At 32.6% G+C, this 19,212-nt stretch overlaps 1 pseudogene; it reads right to left on the bottom strand.

Annotated features, from left to right (window-relative positions):
• Positions 1-12,614: 12,614 nt before the first annotated feature.
• LOC111399884 lies at positions 12,615-14,825 on the bottom strand (annotated as a pseudogene).
• Positions 14,826-19,212: the final 4,387 nt, after the last annotated feature.

Genomic DNA, 19,212 nt, shown 5'->3' with positions numbered 1-19,212 from the left:
TATGACAAAACTAATTGTTAGAAAGTTCTCAGCTGTGTAACAACCGCATTCATTAAAATTCCCCAAAAACCACCCTTCTCCATCTCATGTGCTTACCATATATTTTCTCTAATAGTGTATCTTTTATTGTTTAGTTTAACGTAAAGTCTAAAAGAACCTAAAATGTCCAAAAGCATTTAACGAGGATAAATATTAGTAGATATATTTAGAGTGATAGATTTTTTTTCTTATCTATGTGAATAAATTTGCAAAAATTTAAAAATATAATATAATTGTTTTAAAAATAAAATAAATATATATGCAAGAAGGGGATGATTTTGCAAGAGAATTTGATGCAAGAATCATATAGAATAATATGGGATGACCTAATGACATCCATGGGGTCCAATTTATAAGATGAGGGGTTGTGCCAAGAGACACGCCCCAAAACCCAGCATCTTTCTTCAAGGGTTATAGTCCTTTGTGGCGTTCGCCTAGAGCCCATGTGGCACTCAAGCACTATTAACAGGGACCTAGTGCTCGCCTAGTGCTAGAAGGCACTCAAGCACCAGTCATATATGCCGAATTCCTTACTTTTTCTTCCAAATTTTTTGTTCATCCGAAGTATATTTTGAGATTCCAAATATACTACGATTATCTATTCGATGAGTAGAATAAGTTAATCTATTTATTTTTGTAATTTGACTATCGGATCAATTCCAAATAATTGGCCAAATTTGATACAAAATAAAAGTTTTAAGGTTTTACTTAACCAAATTTCATCTTCTTTAAACGAAATCCCAATAACCTTCCACATGAACTGAAATTCCAATTATGCAAATGATAATGTTGACATTAATAGAGAAATAAGTGGAAAAACATTGCATCAAGAGATGTAACTTCTGGTTTTAGATCTTCCTTAGTGAAATACTATCATTGGCTAATTGATGAATGCGATGTCTTGAACCATTTAGACGTCGATGTAAAGAATGAAAACAATACTTCTATTAAGAGTATTATGCCATACTCGACTTGATTTAGTCAAGATATAGGGATGATTAAAAGCGTAATTTAACCTTTGAACACTCTGCAGAAAGCTCTTTGACTATCATAAAAATGAGTAGGAATTATTTCCTAAGTGCTTCATGAAATCTTCATAACTTAGTTGTCTATTGAACCAAGATCTTAGAATCTTCAGTCAACAAGGTTGGTTTACTATTACAAAGACTTTTACATAGTAGGCGTTGACCCCTTGCCATTCGTTTGATCTCTTGGTAAGCCTTTCGTAAGCAGATCTGCGATGTTTTCTTGTGATTTCACATAATCAATGAAAATAATACCCTTCAAGATCAATTGCTTCATGGTATTGTATCTGCAATACGTATGTCTAGGCCATTATACATACTATTTTGTGCCCTTCCAATATCCGATTGACTACCACAATGTATACTTATAGCAAGTACCAGCTTTAAGTCAACATGGAATGTCCTCCAAAAAGATACGAAGCAATTCTACATTTTCACTAGCTTTGTCTAAAGTAATAGATGCTGATTCCATCATTAATCAGGCAATACACGTTTGCTTTGTTGACTTCCAAGGTACAACAATGCCACCAATGGTAAAGGCATAAACATTCTATTTTCGATCGAGTGTAGTTCATAATATACATTAGGCTGCCTACTAAGAAGAATTGACTTAGGCACGAGTATCCGACATGATACGTGCCGAATATCCTGACACGTGATTTTTTTTAAAAATGTTTCTACATGATACGTCATCAACAGGGTGATTAAGATAATTTTTAGCTTATTTTAGTTTAATAGTCTAAAGTAATAATTTCTTATACTTATTGTATCATATATGCAAATAATTAAATAATAAGTAAAAATCAAAATTGACATTACATTCATACATGTTTGTTAATGCACAAGTTCAAAAAGTAAAATTTAATTACATCATTCACCTTGAACCTCTTCAACATCTTCATCTCTATCATCCGCAAATACTATCACCTCTAGTTTTGGTTCTTCTAGAGAAAAATTAGCAACTTCAAGCACACTGATATCTTCAAATGTATCTCCATCGATATTCCACATTTTAGTCTTTCCTCGTGAGTATAGTGCACTCCTCCTCGACAAGAGACGAAGATTGTTATAGATGAAGACTAAATTTTTTGCACATTTTGGAGTCAGCCTAGTCCAATTACGAGAATGCAAAGAGGAATAAGCACTTCAATTTTGCTCACAACAAGATGAAAAAGATAGTTGCCCCAATAATTTCTTTGCGTAAATTTGAAGCATAGTTGTGGAAGCGCCATAAATAAATTACCAAATCTTCGGGTCCAAGCAGAAACGATCGTGGATGCCCTCCAAAAAAATCGCCAAAGTCGTCTTCCATAGTTGAGAATTTAACATATTCCTTATTCACCATATTACAATCTTCATTTGACAAGTATCCCTTGATACATTTATTTTTTCTATTGAAATCTCTGCATCTCTATATAGACCAAGTCGAGTGGGATCTCACTAAGCCATTTGCGGCTATAGTACCTAAACAATAGAAAAAAATTAAATAAATGACAATTTATTCGATAACTAACTAATAATATTAAACATTATAAAATGTAAATAAACAATAAATATATGAGTAAGATTTTAAAATTACCGTGAATTTCCAAAATGAGACAAGCAATGAAGCGAAGTGTTATTTTTGTTACAAAGATAGAAGTATTCAATGAACAACATTGTAGAATGGTAATTCCTTTTATTTCCTCAATCATTGTATCCTGTCATAAACTAAGTAAAGACACAGTTTATCCATATCACAAAATCTGCGCACATCATATTTCGGAGAAGTGAAGTAAAGAACATAATTTATAGAGTCCCGCCGTAGATCATCAAGCACTTTCAATGTCATAAAGCTTGCCTTCGTCATGTAATTTTCTCAATAAAAGGACCATTTTTAACCAATAACCAAAGCTCGAAGACCACATTGGATAGGCTTAAATCTTTTAACATGACAATAATAGAAGTAAATATTGATAGTCTCATAGAATGGTTCATGATAAAAATAAAAAAAATAAAAAAATTTACAATCATTAGATCATCGTGAAAACTAGTAATATAATTGCATTCCTCATATGCGATCAAATTATTTTCAACATTCTTCGTGGCACAAATGTTCTTCAAGACAAGATGTAGTGTGTATACAAAACATGGTATCCAAAACAAAATGAGGATATTCCAATTCAATTATAAGTTCGACACCTTTGCAATTTGGAGCATTATCGATTATTACTTAACCACCTCGTCATGATCTCATTCACAAAGTCAGCAATAAAATAGTTATATTTCGTTTCATCGGAACAATCATCATTTTAAAAACATTGGTCCAATCTCGATCGCTGCCATAAAATTAATTATTTACCTTCTTTATGGATCACTCCTTCCATCACTTACAATAGCAACTCCTTTTTATGTCCACATGCCATTAATTGGATTTAATAACCTTTCCACATTTTTTCTCTCTTTTTCGAGAAGAACGGTTCTCAACTTGTTATAACCGGAAACCCAATACCCCAAAATTCAACTATTGGAAGTAAGGACTAATGTAATAAGGATTTCTTGCAGGAGTAAAAGGCAAACCACTTGAATAGAACATCCTAGCAATTTTGGAACCCAATTGGTCACATGTTGTCACATTAAAAGCGAATTCTATTGGACTATTCATTCTTTTCTTTTCCTCCAAAATATAACAATAGTTAGAACTCATATTATCCGACAGCAACGGTATTCTTTTTCCCCGCTTGGTTTGCGTTCTCAACTTGGCTTCAGTTTCCACTTTTCTGCATTTCAAATATATCTTTTATAGTTACTTTTCCACAAGCTCAAATTCCACAACCTTGTAATTTTAACAAATGTGCCCTCATTCTTTTGTATGAACTTGTCTTAGTTGCGTTAATGAAATTGCTTTGCCAAAGAATATTGCCACCATTTTCATTAATTTTATAAAGTTTTTAAGCATATTCCCAAAGAGTTCTAGATAAATCATCATCCATATCATTATCACTCAAAACATCAAAAGAAAAAAAATTTCAAAAAAAGTTAATTAAGATAGCAATGATATTATCCGAAACTTGAAAAAAAAATAGCCTTTCCTGGTCATGAATTTGATTCTTGAAGTGTGGATTGATGAAATTTTTGAAAAAGATGGAACAACAAAGAAAATTTTGAAGTTGTTATGAAAAGAGAGAAAAAATAAGAGAAAATATAATTCAAAAGACTTTTGTGTATTTTACTAAGAACCAAAGCCATATATTAATAGTCAAGAATCAAGGATACAATGGTAATAATTTTTAGGGCCGCAGAGGTACAATTGTCATTTACTAATAAACTTACCATTTACGACACTCCCCTTGAATGACACGTTACAAAATATTCGCCTCGTTAAAACCTTGTTTAATAAAAATTTAATGGGACAAAAAATCGAACGAAGGAAAAGAGTACGGTTATTTTGGAGTAAAAGTAAATGTTGCCTCATTAAAACAACCCAGTAGGATAAAACCTAAGTGAAAGAAGAAGAGAATAGCTACTCTTCCTATCGTTGATCGCTCAAAGTCGTAGTCAATGCATTTCAATTTTGTGAATCGATTTCTTGAATTTAGATGTCGGTAATGCTTTTGTGAATTAATTAGCTATATTGTCACTTGATCGAATTTGTTGAATGTCAATGTTGCCATTTTTCTAAAGCTCATCTGTATGAATTTTTTTTTTTTTGGACAAAAGTGTCTCTTTCTATCACCATCGATATCGCCTCCTTTACGTTGTGCAATAGAAGCAGCATTGTCTTCACATAAAATTGTTGGACTATCTTTTTGTTGAAATTAACTTGTATGTTGCTTAAATATGATCGGTCATGTTCCTTAACCATATACATTCTCAACCTGCTTCATGAATTACAATAATTTCAGAATGTTTGGAAGATGTTGCCATCAAGGATTGCTTTACAGATCTATACTAAATAGCTATTCCTTCACGTGTAAACAAATATCCCATTCGTGATTGATCTTTATGTAAGCCGGAGAGATAACTTGCATTTGCATATACCACTAAAATAGACCCCGACTTTTAAGAATAAAATAATCCCAAATCAATAGTGCCCTTTAGGCAATGAAAATATGTTTAACACCATTTCAATGTCTTTGAATTGGTGTAAAGCTATATCTTGCAAAGAGATTTATAAAAAAAGTATGCCGGGTTGAGTGCAATTTGTTAGATAGGTTAATGCTCCAATAGCATTAAGATATTGTTTCAGGACCAATAACCTTTTTTCCGTCTCCAAGTACACAAAATTGATCATTTTTCACATCAAGTAAGTGAACAACCATATGTGATACCAATGGATCTACATTATCCATATAAAAAAGCTTTAAAACTTTTCTTGTACACATAGATTTATGAACAAATAATTTTTTTGTGAAATATTCAATCTGCAACTCAAGACAAAATTTTTCTCAAATCTTTTATCTCAAATTCATTTTTCGAATAATCTGATATTTTGTTGAGCTTTTTAGAAATTTCAATTAAATTTAAATCATCAACGTAAACTTCCACTGTTGCAAATCCAATATTTCTGTTCTTTATGAAAACACATGGGCGGATATCGTCATTTTTAGAACCCTCATTCAACAAATATGCACTAAGGCATTATACCACATGCATCCATATTATTTCGATCCATATAATGATCTTTGCATTTTAATTGAAAAAAAGGTCCTTGGGTATGTATAATTTGTTCGTGGTACCTTAAGTCATTCAGAGACTTTCATATATATGTCACTATCAAGTGAACCGTTCAAATTGACAGTTACCATATCTATAAGGCACATATCAAGCTTTTACGATACAGTCAAACTAATTAAGATCTAAATGTGATGGTGTCCATTACGGGAGAATATATTTCCTCATAAGCAATTTTCTAGTCTTTGTGAGAAACCTTGAACCATGAGTCGAGCTTTGTATATTGTAATTTCATTATTTTATTTCTCTTTCGTTGTACAAAAACTCATTTGTATTCAACGGTGATTATATTTTCAAATGTTCGAACTACAAGCTCAAACATTTTTCATTTTTCTATGGAATTCAATTCCACCTGTATAAGTTCTTTCCATTTTAGCCAATCATTTCTATGTTGACTGTCTTTAACAAACTGTGGTTCAGGGATTCTTATTTTGCGTGATATCAAGAGCCACGTTAAAGTAAAAAATATTGTCTATAATAACATTATTTCATTCCCATAATGTAATACGCCAAACTTCAAGTGATACATTTGGCCAATATGATTCATGCATTTCATGCTAATTACATTATTATTCGCATCAATTTCCTAATTGCTTCTCTTAAATTGGTGCATTCAATTATCGAGGCTTTAAGATCTTTATATGGTGGTAGTCTTCAACCCCTCAACCTAAGTGGTGGATTTTATATTGAGGTATGATCGAAAATTAGGTTAACTAAATGTTGGAGATTGGCTTGGTAAGTAATGGAATATCGAAAAGGCCGGAAATTATTATCGAGAAAGGTTCAAGCTTTCCATTTGGTTGATCAAGGTCCCCTTAAACTCTAGGTAAGTAATTGACATATTTCGGACATTAGGCATGAAGTGACATGAATATATGTTTCATATGACATTATAAATATTGAGATATGAATTGTTGAAATCGGTCAAGAATTGGGTGTCAATCGGGTAAGTAGTTAAATGAACAGTTAAGGAATTAACACTATAAAATATGTTGCGAAGTTAGGACAAGTAAAATAGATTGTAAAAACATTAAATAAGCCAGGGACTCTTGATTTATACCTGCAAGGATGAATGCAAAATCAAATTTTAACCATAAGAGACCACCTCATGCTTAGTACACCTCATGCCTATTGATTTTTTCTTGTAATGGTCAATTCCTTGGCCCTTAAGCATTATCCACGTCTACCACTCCTTTGACTTCCTATATGGGGTATATATTCCCTAAGTTTCATGCAAATCATCCAAAGAAAGGTACAAAATCAGAATGCAACTAAAAGGAGACACCTTCTACTTAACATGTGTTGACTTGTCAATCTAACATCTACTTCCTTCAACCTTAAGGCCTCTAGCACATCTTCTAAACCATTATCACTTTATATAGGATAGACATACATCTTCTAAGTCACATATGACTCCATATAAGGTTTAAAAATGTCAAATTTGGCTGCATGAAGCCGCATCCTGCTTGGACACCTCATGCTTGAATGCACTTGTCCTCTAATCACATTTTTTTAATCCTTAAGCAAGACTCACGACCTCAATCTCTTAAAAAACTCTTATTCACTTCCTAAATAAGATATAAACTCCTCTAACTCATCCCCAATTGATTCCAAGTGAAAAAGAGAGCAAAAGAGCCAAGGAAAATAGAAAACAGTAGAAAGTGTTGGGGCAGCTGTGTTAGTTCACTGTTTTAAGGTTTGTATTCATTATTTTTGAATATTTTATGATCTCTTCAACACTATGATCTTGCTTGAGACCATGTCATATGTTGTCAATGATTTTATGATGGCCAAATAAGGGTAATTAATTACAAGAACTTGGGCGAAAACAACTTGGACAAAGATGTAGGTTGCTAGAGTTGAATGATTTAGACCTTGATTTTGGGTGATACTGAGAGTATAACTTATATTTATCAATATTCACATTTTTATACGAAATCATGAAGTATAGAGGTAATTTTTAATGGCCTATAATTCTGTTGGTGGCATACTAATACAATGGAAAGTCAAAAACTGTCACAAGGAAAACAAAACTGCCTGATTTGATGTGGTAAAAAAGGGACAGATTTTAGGCTGAAAACGCTTCATTTTTATGATTTTAGAGCATGATTACCTTCTCATACATGTTATAGAAATGTGGTAAAATTTTGGGAGTCATTGGATATAGAGAATGGGGTGAAAGGATTGCACAAATAATTGGATGGAAATGCAAATCTGAAAACATGTTCTGTCCATTTGTGTGTTTAATGTGATTTCAACCATTACATGTCAATTAATTATCTCTTGGGCCTAGAAAATAGATTTTTAAGGAGTGTTAGGTCATTGAAAACAATTGGATGACATTGATGTTCATAATTGGACTCGAGAAATAGCGAAATTTATGGGACGAGATTGTAATGCCATTAGTAACTTGAACTGAAGAATTCGTTTAAATTATTTTGACATGAATGGACATATTTTGGGATTTTGTGTGTTAAGGCTATTAAATTGAGGATATCTTTAATATTAGATGGTAATACAGGTGAGTTTTTGACGTTGAGTGAAAAAGGAAAGTGATCTAATCTCCGTAGGAGCTTGCACACATAAGGGCAAAATGTAAGTAAAATTTCATTTGCAACTATACAACTACGATGCAGGAACCTAGTATATGTGATAGAGTAATGTTGGAATATTTACATGACTTTAGCAAGAGGCTCGTTTATAGCATATGATGGTTATGATTATTGAGTATGTGGTTGCGGATCCCATTGACATTGAATTTCATTAAGCATGTCATTCATAAGTATTTTCATCCGCATTCACGACATATGATCATGGTTGAAAATCCAGCATGCGAAACATGGTTTCAAATCGAGTTTTCCTTATAAATGTTTTATTGACCACTACTAAGGCATCGAGGCATGCGAGAGAGAGGAAATTAAAAATTACTTCTTCTTCCGAACCCCACCCACCCCCAGCTTCATACTTCATTAATTATTTGTTAATTTCAACCCTTCTTCTTCTTCCACTCTAATTTTTTTTTTCTTTTTTTCCCCCCTTCTTTGAGACTGGGTGTTTGATATTCAAGAAAATGGACATTTAGGGGTTTTGTTAAAGCCGAATTATCATCTTTATCGTATTACTTCCATGTTTTATTAGACACAATGCAATATTTATATTTTTTTTCCTTTTTTTATTAATAATATTTTCTATTCATAATTTACTGAATTAAATAATAAATTTTTACTTGTACACCTTTTGTATAAAATAATAAATGAATAGTCCATTCAGTTATTTATATGGTATTTTTTCCATATTTGCAAAAATGGCCTTCTGATTATTGTTTGCTAGGTTGACTTATACGAGATTAAAAAACAAAACTAGTACTGATTTCTATAGTGTCGCGTCGCATCTTGTCTAATTCAATTTACGGATTTATACATTTTTTTTTCAAGATTTGTGGGATTTGGATTCCTAATTATTAACATAATATTAAATCCTGGATTTTTTAATATATATATATATATATTTTTTTTTTTTTTTAAACTCAATGCATTTTTTTAAAAATGTACAAAGGGGATTTGAAATCTGAGTTTGATGGAGAGAGTCGGATATGACATTTCTACTAAATTAAATAAAGAAAAAAATTTCATTTTAGGTATTTTAAAGCCCTCTCAAAATTTAATTTGTTACATGTATTAAAAATCGCAATATGTCTTGTACATCAATCGATTCTAGTCAAGAGTTCCAAAAGATCACACTATCTAATTGGTTGTTAACATTTTTAATATGTTCCAACTTCCATAAGATCTTCCCTCTGGCTCAAAACCAAAGAAATTAAAAATAAAAAAAGAAAAAAAGAATCAAACCTCGAAAAGGGAAAGGGAGAAAAACAATTAAAAGTATGCGAAGCTCATTTGGAACTTTAGCTTTGATTATTATTGTTATTTGGTGATTGGTCTCTTTCTTTTATTCCTTTCTCTTTTCCAAGGAAAAAGTTAAGGCAAGAAGATAGAACACAAGAATGGATGAAATAAAAGTAAAATACTGAAAGATTAAAGGAAATAATATTCATCATGGGAGAATAAATTAGAGTATATCATCAACTTCCAAGGAAAAACTAGGAAATAATTAACAATCCTGCACCAAAAATCTTTTTCTCCTAAGCCAAATCTTCAAAATCTAGTTTTCTTGATTTTTGCTTTGATTTTTCTCTCCAATTTCTCTCTATTTTTCTATAGTACAACCCTCTTTTATTGGCCTAAACAATTTCTTCTAAAATGGGGCAAACATCCCAAAAATAGAGTTCTGGGGGGAGTGCGATCAACTGCGGTCCAGGCTGAGCTCCTGTTTGTCCTAATTGTTATTGTAGTATTGTTATGCTTTTCTTTCATCTTAAGCAAAGAATTAAGTTTAAAAAGTATTGTATTATTTTAAGATATATCATATTAAATTTGGTAAAGTATGATGTTAATGGATCATGAGATAAGTAATGACATATTGTACTCCAATAATTAAAGGCATCTTCTAATAGCAACTGGAATTTTATATTTCATTCTCATCCTATGAGTTGATCTAACGAGGTTAGAGGTTAACAAAAAGCTGTCTCACATCGCATATAGCTCTTTATTTAAGAGATATATTGGATGCTATTAAGCTTGTCCTCATCCTATACTTATCTAGTAATTGAAAAATCATATGCTATTTTGGTTATTGGTAATTTATTCACCATTGGTTGAGGCCTGTGAAGTTAAATTCCAATGTTTAACATCATAGCCTGGAATTTATTGAGTATCAAAACCTTTATATTGCATGGAAAAAAGCTGTCAATAGTTCAAATAGTTATCTGGTCTGTCCTGTGTGAAAGTTGACATGTAAAGGAAAAGTGGCCCAGTACTCGAATTATTAAGAGAGTTGAAAATGCTGTGCAGTTTGCATCAATTGTGATAAAGCAACCGTATGGCAATTGGAAATTTCAATTCTTGAATGTAATGGAAGACCAGAACCCTTCAGCAAACAACAGTGGAGATACTGAATGTACAATTACAGTAGATGAAGATCATCATCTGTATTTCGATGGTCGCCGAATACATAGAATGCCAGGAGGGATTCAAGAAACACAAAGAAGAGGATTACTACGCACCTAAGATTGTTTCCTTTGGACCTTCTTACCATGGCTCGTCAGAACTTGGCATGGCAGAAGATCTCAAGTATGAAGTCCTCGCAGACTTTGTTTCAAGCAGCGGCAAAGACAGAGAATTCTTCTACTGCCAGATCTTTAAAGTGATCGACCAGATTAGAAATTGTTACGTTGGGGTTTCAAGAGATGAATATGATGATCGAGCACTAAGAGAAATGATGCTTCTAGATGCATCTTTACCTATATATCTTACGATGATTTTTGTGGGAGATGATAAAAAATATGTCCACTTCTGTCAACATCTTGGAATGGCTTTATATATATTTGCATTCCAGGATCTGATTTTACTTGAGAATCAAATTCCACTCTGGGTTATTAAGCACTTGACCACATTAATATATGGCAAACGAGAAGAAGGGGCTATGTTAATTTGTGATTTCGTAAGTACAGCGAGTTTTGGGGAAAAGAGGCTAACAAGAATTCCTGGAGAAGATAGAAGGCAACCACTTCTCCTTCTGGATGCCGCTCATAGAATATATGTCTAAGAATTATGCAGGAGAAGAACTTGTCGATGATTTGGTTAATGCAGAAAAACAGCCTGTTAGTAAATGTCTATGGTGCCCTTGGAGAAAACACAATGGTCAATCTCGTTCAGTCAGTGATCTTAAAGCGAAAGGCATCCACTTGAAGCCTAGTTCACATTGTTTAAAGAATATTAAGTACAATCCTACAAATATTATGGGCAACTTGAACTCCCTGTTTGGTTTTCACTGTCAATTCCAAGCCATTCTTTACGCAGATGATTGCATATGAGGCATCGCCACATTGGCAATATTATATAATGTCATGTTAACTTCTTGAAGTCTCTCATTGTTAAACCTGAAGACGTGAAAGAACTGTGAGAAAAGAAGATAGTCTTTAGCACCCTCGATACTGATGAACAACTTATGAAACTAATCAAAGAGATTGACAATTACGGACTTGAAGATGACTGGATTTTTTATGATGTGAAGATGAGAATTGAGAAGCACTGCAGCAACAAGGCAAAAACATGGATTACTGAATTAATTAACACTTACTTTCACAGTCCATGGACTCTTATTGCCTTACTCGCTGCTACTTTTCTTCTTTGCTTGAATTTTCTATAGACCTATTACGCAATGAATCCTCCTAGGTAAAGGCGTGCACCAAATTCTGTTGTTCAAGTTTTAGTTGAGATGTGTTTCGACTCTTCCAAATAAGAGAGGTTTGATGTTTTTGTATTCATTGTATCAATCTATGTTTGTATTATTGTAACAAATCTATCTAAGTGGGCTTATAACAAATGTTTTATCTAATTGTAGAGATTGAAAACAATGGTTATAAGCTCTTGAATTAATATTTTGAATGCTAAGAATCCGGAGACAAACTATATCCTCAAGATGTTAGCTGAATTGCCTTGCCCAGAAGATTTCAATTACAGCACCGTAGTTTCAGAAAGAAAAGTAAGAGAAGGGTGGACAAATTAATGTTTCTAGTCAATTAACTATTCACGATTGTTAATATCACTTGTTCAAGATGAGTTGACATCTTATGAAAGGAAAAACCAATAGTGCAAGGACTTGGGGAAATAAGTTTGGGAAATGATTTTGTTTATGGGTAGATACCACAGTTCTAATCCAATAATTATGACAAAACTAGTTGTTAGAAGGTTCTCAGCTGTGCAACAACCGCATTCATTAAAATTCTCCAAAAACCACCCTTCTCCATCTCATGAACGCAACTATAGTTGTCCCTCCAGGAGATGAAACATCATCTTTCAGCTGACCGGGATATTTTCCTGTATCCACTGTCATTGATGCTTCTCCCAATACCTGTGACACTTTAATAGCTTTGACTGAATGAAGTTTTGATGCCTTAAAATATAGAATTGTGAAGTACAATATGTTGAAGACATAATTTGAATAAACAAATTGTCTCCAAAAGATTTAGATAAGAGCAAGCACATGTCCCGACTGAGATGAAAAACATATATCTAGTCTACATGTGAGGGGTCTGTTAGAAGACATTCTAAATCCAAATCAAAAAACAAGATGAAATATTGCATTAAGCAATTTCATGCTTTCGAATAGGTTATAATAATAAGCTTACACAGGACATATTATATAGCTTGATAAAGTTGATATATCCATTGGCTTACGGTTTGAGAAGCTAGCCAGAGTGCCAGATCCCTAGGAAGACCCACAGCTACCCCTCCATCAGCTAAAGCTTCTATTGTGAAAAATACGTATGCTGGTCCACTACCACTTAACATTCCAGGAAAAAATATAGTTAGAATAGGCCACATTAGCACTTTATTTTCATCTCTACAAAATATGTGGCTTATCCACTCACGCAGGGTGGTCATAGTGGGGGAACTCAAACACTCCAACCCAATAATGTCAGAGATAAACCAAAAGCTTTTGCTTTAAGAATTAACTATACAACAGGGAACATGAAAGAAGTAAACAACACCACAGGCCAGTGATTGCATCAAACAGTTTCTCATCAGCTGTCCACACCTTACCATAACTCCAAATAACTTGGAAATTAATTCTCAATCATCTTTATTAGTAGCAGCGCTGGGCAGATAATATGTATATGTAATTAGATTTGTAAAACCATCACATATGCACATCTTTGTGCAGTAGCCAAAAAATAATAATAATAATAAAATAAAATAAAAAATAAAAAAATTGAAAAAAAATAAATAAAGTGAAAAATTCAAACTTGGATTTAACAGAGTGGCGGAAAGGAAAATCTTGAAATAGTCTGACAGATAATTGAGATTTGTGGCAGAACTCGGGGAGGAGGGGGGTGTGAGGAAATAATACTTGATGACAAAGCTTTCCTAGATCCAAAATGAAACTCAAAAATGATGTTGTTTGCCATTTATTTTCTCTGATTAACGATCACAATAACAATGAGGATCCAGTATGCAAGTCTATCATGATGTGATTTTAATTTAAGTGAAGCCCCAAGTTTTCAGGCACACCATTAACTCTGGAATTGTTAATTGATATTAGGCATTTTACAAGTCACAAGGCAAAGACAGGAGAGACAGAACTGGTATACCAGATAGGGGAGAATCCAGCATCGAAGTTCATCTGGGACGGAGCTTGACTACCGACCGTTGACCATTGACAATCAATGATCGTAATAGCCTAGTCGTTTATTAAAATTTGATTAAATAATATTAAAATTTATTCAATATGTATATAAATGCACTAAAACTTAAAAATTATACACTTGAAAACGTAATTTAATACAACCCAAAATACTAAAAAAAATATACGATACAACCTTACTCTATGACTATAAACTTAGAGCACTGCTTTCTATGGGGTCTCATATTTTGGGAACGTAGCAATATTTCCTCATTCTCAAGTTTTTGAAAAACATCTTTCTCCATGTAAACTACCATTCAACTAGTCATCTTCCATATTGTTACACATGTCACTCTTGATTAGATTTATAGCAGAAAAATGCCCTTTCAAAATGCCCCAATTTATTTTTCATTTAGAATTGATTAAAAAAAGAGTACTGGTAAGTTGAATTGAGCCCAACGTCTTCTCAATTAACTTTTTTCGCTTCTCCTAATTTCCTAAACATAAATTCTCAAATCAATAATTGTAACTCATAAAACATAAATTATTAATTACAAATCACAATTCTCCGTAACAACTCATAAAACTTAAATCATAACTCGTAAATAATAATAAAAACATTGCCTTTTATGTGAATGTGATTACTTATTAATATGACTAATAGCACAGTTACACAATTTCAGACAACATTCAACAATCAACAAGTCAAGTAGAAGTAGTGAACAACATAGAACCCAAAAAAAAAATTAAAAAATAAAAAATAAAACAGAGAGAGGAGTGTAAGAGAAATAAACTCACAGTCATCACTCACCAATAAACATGGTATTGTATCTGAATAGTGTCAATATCCGACACGCCATCGAAGTACTCATGCAACACAGGTTAGCAGGCCGTCTCTATTTATTCAAGAGCACATACTTTTTTACAAGTCCAAATATGATGGGTAAGATGGACTGGAGTCATAGTATTAAGTGAGAAATTCGAATATATGAATGATCGGCTTTGAATTCTTGTTCATTCACTTAAAATATGATAATGTAATAGCACCAATTGGACAATTTTTTGTTGTACCACCACCTTGCTACCTGTTTTGGAGACTTTGTAGCATCTTTCTTTTCTTCTAAACCAAATTAATGGTTTGCAGGTGACCCGTGCTTGGAAGTCATTCGTGGTGGTGGAACTCAAGAAAATTACTTTACAATAATTTCTTCTTTTTGAATTTTTTGGGATTTTCAACGGTTATTGTTAAAAAAGTATATATTTAAGTCAAAGTCATGAGACATAAGGTTTTTTGTAAGTATCAACTTTTATTTATATATGGTATAGTATGATTATTGATTTTAATTTTTTTTAACATCATGTTATTATTTCTCTTTAGGTCTAGCATTTCTCATGTAGTAAGTTCAGTCACACTTGAATCCAGTAATAACAATAATGAAGTAAAAAACATTCCATGACTATTACAATCGAAAGCAATGAACCGTATAGCTCTATTTTAGCGGCAAAAATCAAAAACAAGTTTACTATTATATGTACTAAACATAATGAGGTGCCAGGGGGATTTCTAAGGATTAGGGTGAAAATGGGGCACATTCCTTATTGAAGCCAAATAATAAAGATTGTCTTAAAAAACATTAGAGAAGTAGGGCGCCAAAATATTTTTTTGTGGAAAACTTATTGGGGCAAACTTTTTATTTCTTGCAACAAAGTGTTTGTGTTGAGAAAGGGTATATTTTTTAAAATTTTACAAACAACAATATCTTTAATAAAAGTTATATGAATTTTATTAAAGATATTGTTATTTGCTTCTTCTATAGGCCAGGTTATGGTTATACCATAAAAATCGATAAATAAATATATATATATATATACACACACCCCAACTCGATTTACCTACTTAAAAAATTTTTTAAAAAATAATGCCCTTTTCACTAATCATTTGTGTTATTATTTTCACACTGAAAGTGGTTTGCATTATAGATGAACGGCATTTGATTACTATTTACTTGGCCCATTAGAACTAGCCCCGAACTGTTGTCTATTAAAAATTTGTTGCAATAAGTGGTTTGCATTATAGTTGAACTGCATTTGATTACTGTATATTTTGCGATATACCAAAAATTGTCACAATAAGTGATTTAGCGAAACACATTTTTAAAGTTTGTCGCAAAGATTGTTACAAGAATTATAAGTGCCAAAAAATATAAGGCGACATGAAAAGTTGTCGTGAAAGATGAGAAAGCACGACAATTAATAAAGATTGTCGTAAAAAACATTAGAGAAATAATCTGCCAAAATATTTTTTGGTGGGAAACTTATGGCGACAAACTTTTTATTTCTTTCTACAAAGTGTTTGTCATGTGAAAGGGTATATTTCTTTGAGACAAGGAATATTTGTTGCTAAAAAATCTATACATGGAGGAAAAAATCGCTACAAAAAAACTATTTTTACAATAGATAAAAAAAGGTTACCATATGTCTTTCGCAATGTTCATCAGTATGTTGTCATGGAATAGAAGGATAAGGCAACGACGGTTTCACTTTGCAAAAGGCCTTAAATATGCGTTGTTGTTAAGTTTTTGCAATGTTCTTAATTTGTTGCTTTTATTGTATTTTGCAACTTTTTTGCTTGTTGTCTTAAATTCTTTTTGCAATGGTCAACGACTATTATGTTTACTTTTTTTCAAACATTGTGGTGGAAAAAGTATTTACCCAAAACGATAAAGTGTCATAAAAATTGTCGCGAAATTCAAACAAATAATAAAGTTTGTCAACACTAAAATATTCTTTGGTGGGAAACTATGGTGACAAACTTTAATTTCTTGTAATGAAGTATTTTTATTTTTTTTTCATGTACCTAAGGGCAACATTTTAATATGCAATATAATTTTTTTTGTTCTTATTATTTCCGACGAAGAGGAAAATTATGTTGTTTTTAATATTTACGAATAACAATCTCTAATAAAAGTTATTTGAATTTTATTAAAGATATTGTTATTTGCTTCTTCTATAGGTCAGGTTATGGTTGTACCAGAAAAACCGATAAAAAAAAATACCCCAACACGATTTGCCTACCTTAAAAAATTGAAAAAAAATAATCCCCTTTTCACTATTCATTTGTGTTATTGTTTTCACACTGAAAGTGGTTTGCATTATAGATGAACTGCATTTTATTACTATTTACTTGGCCCATTAGAACTAGGCCCGAACTATTGTCTATTAATTCATTCACTTTTGTCCATCTCTTCTCCGTTTTTTCGACCTAGAAATTTTTTCTTCGACCACAAACACTAGAGAAAGATAAACAATGCAAATCGCATTTGAAGTGGAAGTGACGATGGTAGAACCTGGCAAAATACTGCCTGAGCACAAGATGGACATGGCGGTGGTGTTCGAAAACAAGTTGTGAGAGAGTAAGTCTAAGGTTGAGGAAATTGTGGCCAAGATGCTTGCAATCAAGAAAGAAGCCCAGCCCAAAACACAGCTTCGGGAAACTCATCACTCAAATTCTCGTTAATTTCATAACCCTCCAATAGGTCTTTCCCTATATATGCGCTTGCGTGAGTGTTTAAATAGTATATTAAGTTTCTTTTGCGCTGTTCGGGTTGTGATTTTTTTAAACTTTTTTTGTGGCGTATTGAATATAAATGTAAATGATATTCGATTAAAAGTAGAGTAAACTTTGCGGTTTCTAGGAGAATTTTGAAGAAATAGTTTTTAATTATGAGTAGAACCTAGGGGTTTTATATTTTTCTTACTCTTTTTCCTAATGTAATTATTTTCAGCCTGCACAACAATGGAGATTTTAATAATGACAGGGGCATAGGAGATACAAGTGTAAGGGAATTTCTTTGATTCGCCATGTTAAACAAATTGCAAAATTAATTCATAATATTTTACTTGTTGAAATGATCAATTGGAGCATAAGCACAGCGTAAGGAAGTGAAATCATCAACCACCAAGGCGATATACAGGCTTAGTTTACCAAAGTCAAACCAATACCAAAACAAATGACCCAAGAACACAACAAAGGTTTTATCTACGGTTGCTAAACCTTTTGCCACTTAGAGACCACCACAAAGAAGAGAAATATCACCAAGAGATATGCACTAAAGAAAATGGCAGAAGGTAGAAGTGATGAAGTCGAGGGAAAGCACGCAGGAAGAAGAAAATAGAGACACCAAGTCTTGTTATTCAAAGTGGCATGCAAGACCAAATAATATATATTGGGCCAAGTAACAAAATAAGGTAAGTTAAGTCTAGGTAATGGGTCAAGGTCCAATAACATATAAGTGGACAATAGAGTGGGCCTCAAAACTAGTTAGCCATCCAAGTAGGTGAAAACATGGCTCATGAGCAACACAATTTAATTGGTTGCTTCAAATGGTCCAATCTCTTCTTGGGCCGGGTCGTTACAATTTTGGTATTGATTTATCGCTCAGTCATTTCGCAATCGCTGACTGATAATTAATAAACGGTTTACATCATCGCCCAGGAGGTCATTTGACAACAATATGTCCAACACACAGGAAATGTGGGATGAGATCAGTTTGTGTGAAGGTACTTTACATCCCTAATTTAAGCTCTGGATTTGTTCATATGCACAGGAGTGTGCTTAATTGCTGATCTGTGTAACTTTTGATTTGAACTTTGTATCTCCTATTTGTTCAATCAAATTCATTGACGTCATCTTTGCTTTTCCTGCTCTCTTAATTTTTTCACTGGGTGGTTCTTATATGGATACAAGCTCCTTAATGATGATTATTTTGATTAGATTAAGAAAAATTGTATTCATGCGTTTCATTTTTCAGCACGAGTACAAATATTATGTGAATTGAAAGAGAAGCGGATGGTGGTTTAATTCTTTTTAAATAGCCATCTTTCACTTCATTTAGTAATACTAATTTTTTACCATACTTATTGGTTGTTTGATAATTTGATTTTGAAAAATTGTTTTCCTGTACTCTATTCAGGTGATGAGTTTTTGGTTTTCAAATTTTCAGGAATTCTGTTTCATATTGGCATTTTATTTGTAAAAAATGTGCAGGAAACAACATTAAATCATTTATGGATGTCAGGCTTCTTGGTGATGGATTTGGAGCCACTAATGGAATGATGAGAAATAATCTCATTTGGGTTGTTTCAAGAATGCAAGTTCAAGTGGATTGATCATTATCCGATCTGGTATTGA

This window comes from Olea europaea, chromosome 9 (assembly GCF_002742605.1).
Source record: "Olea europaea var. sylvestris chromosome 9, O_europaea_v1, whole genome shotgun sequence".
Lineage (NCBI taxonomy): Eukaryota > Viridiplantae > Streptophyta > Magnoliopsida > Lamiales > Oleaceae > Olea > Olea europaea.
This window is presented reverse-complemented; position numbering and strand designations above follow the sequence as displayed.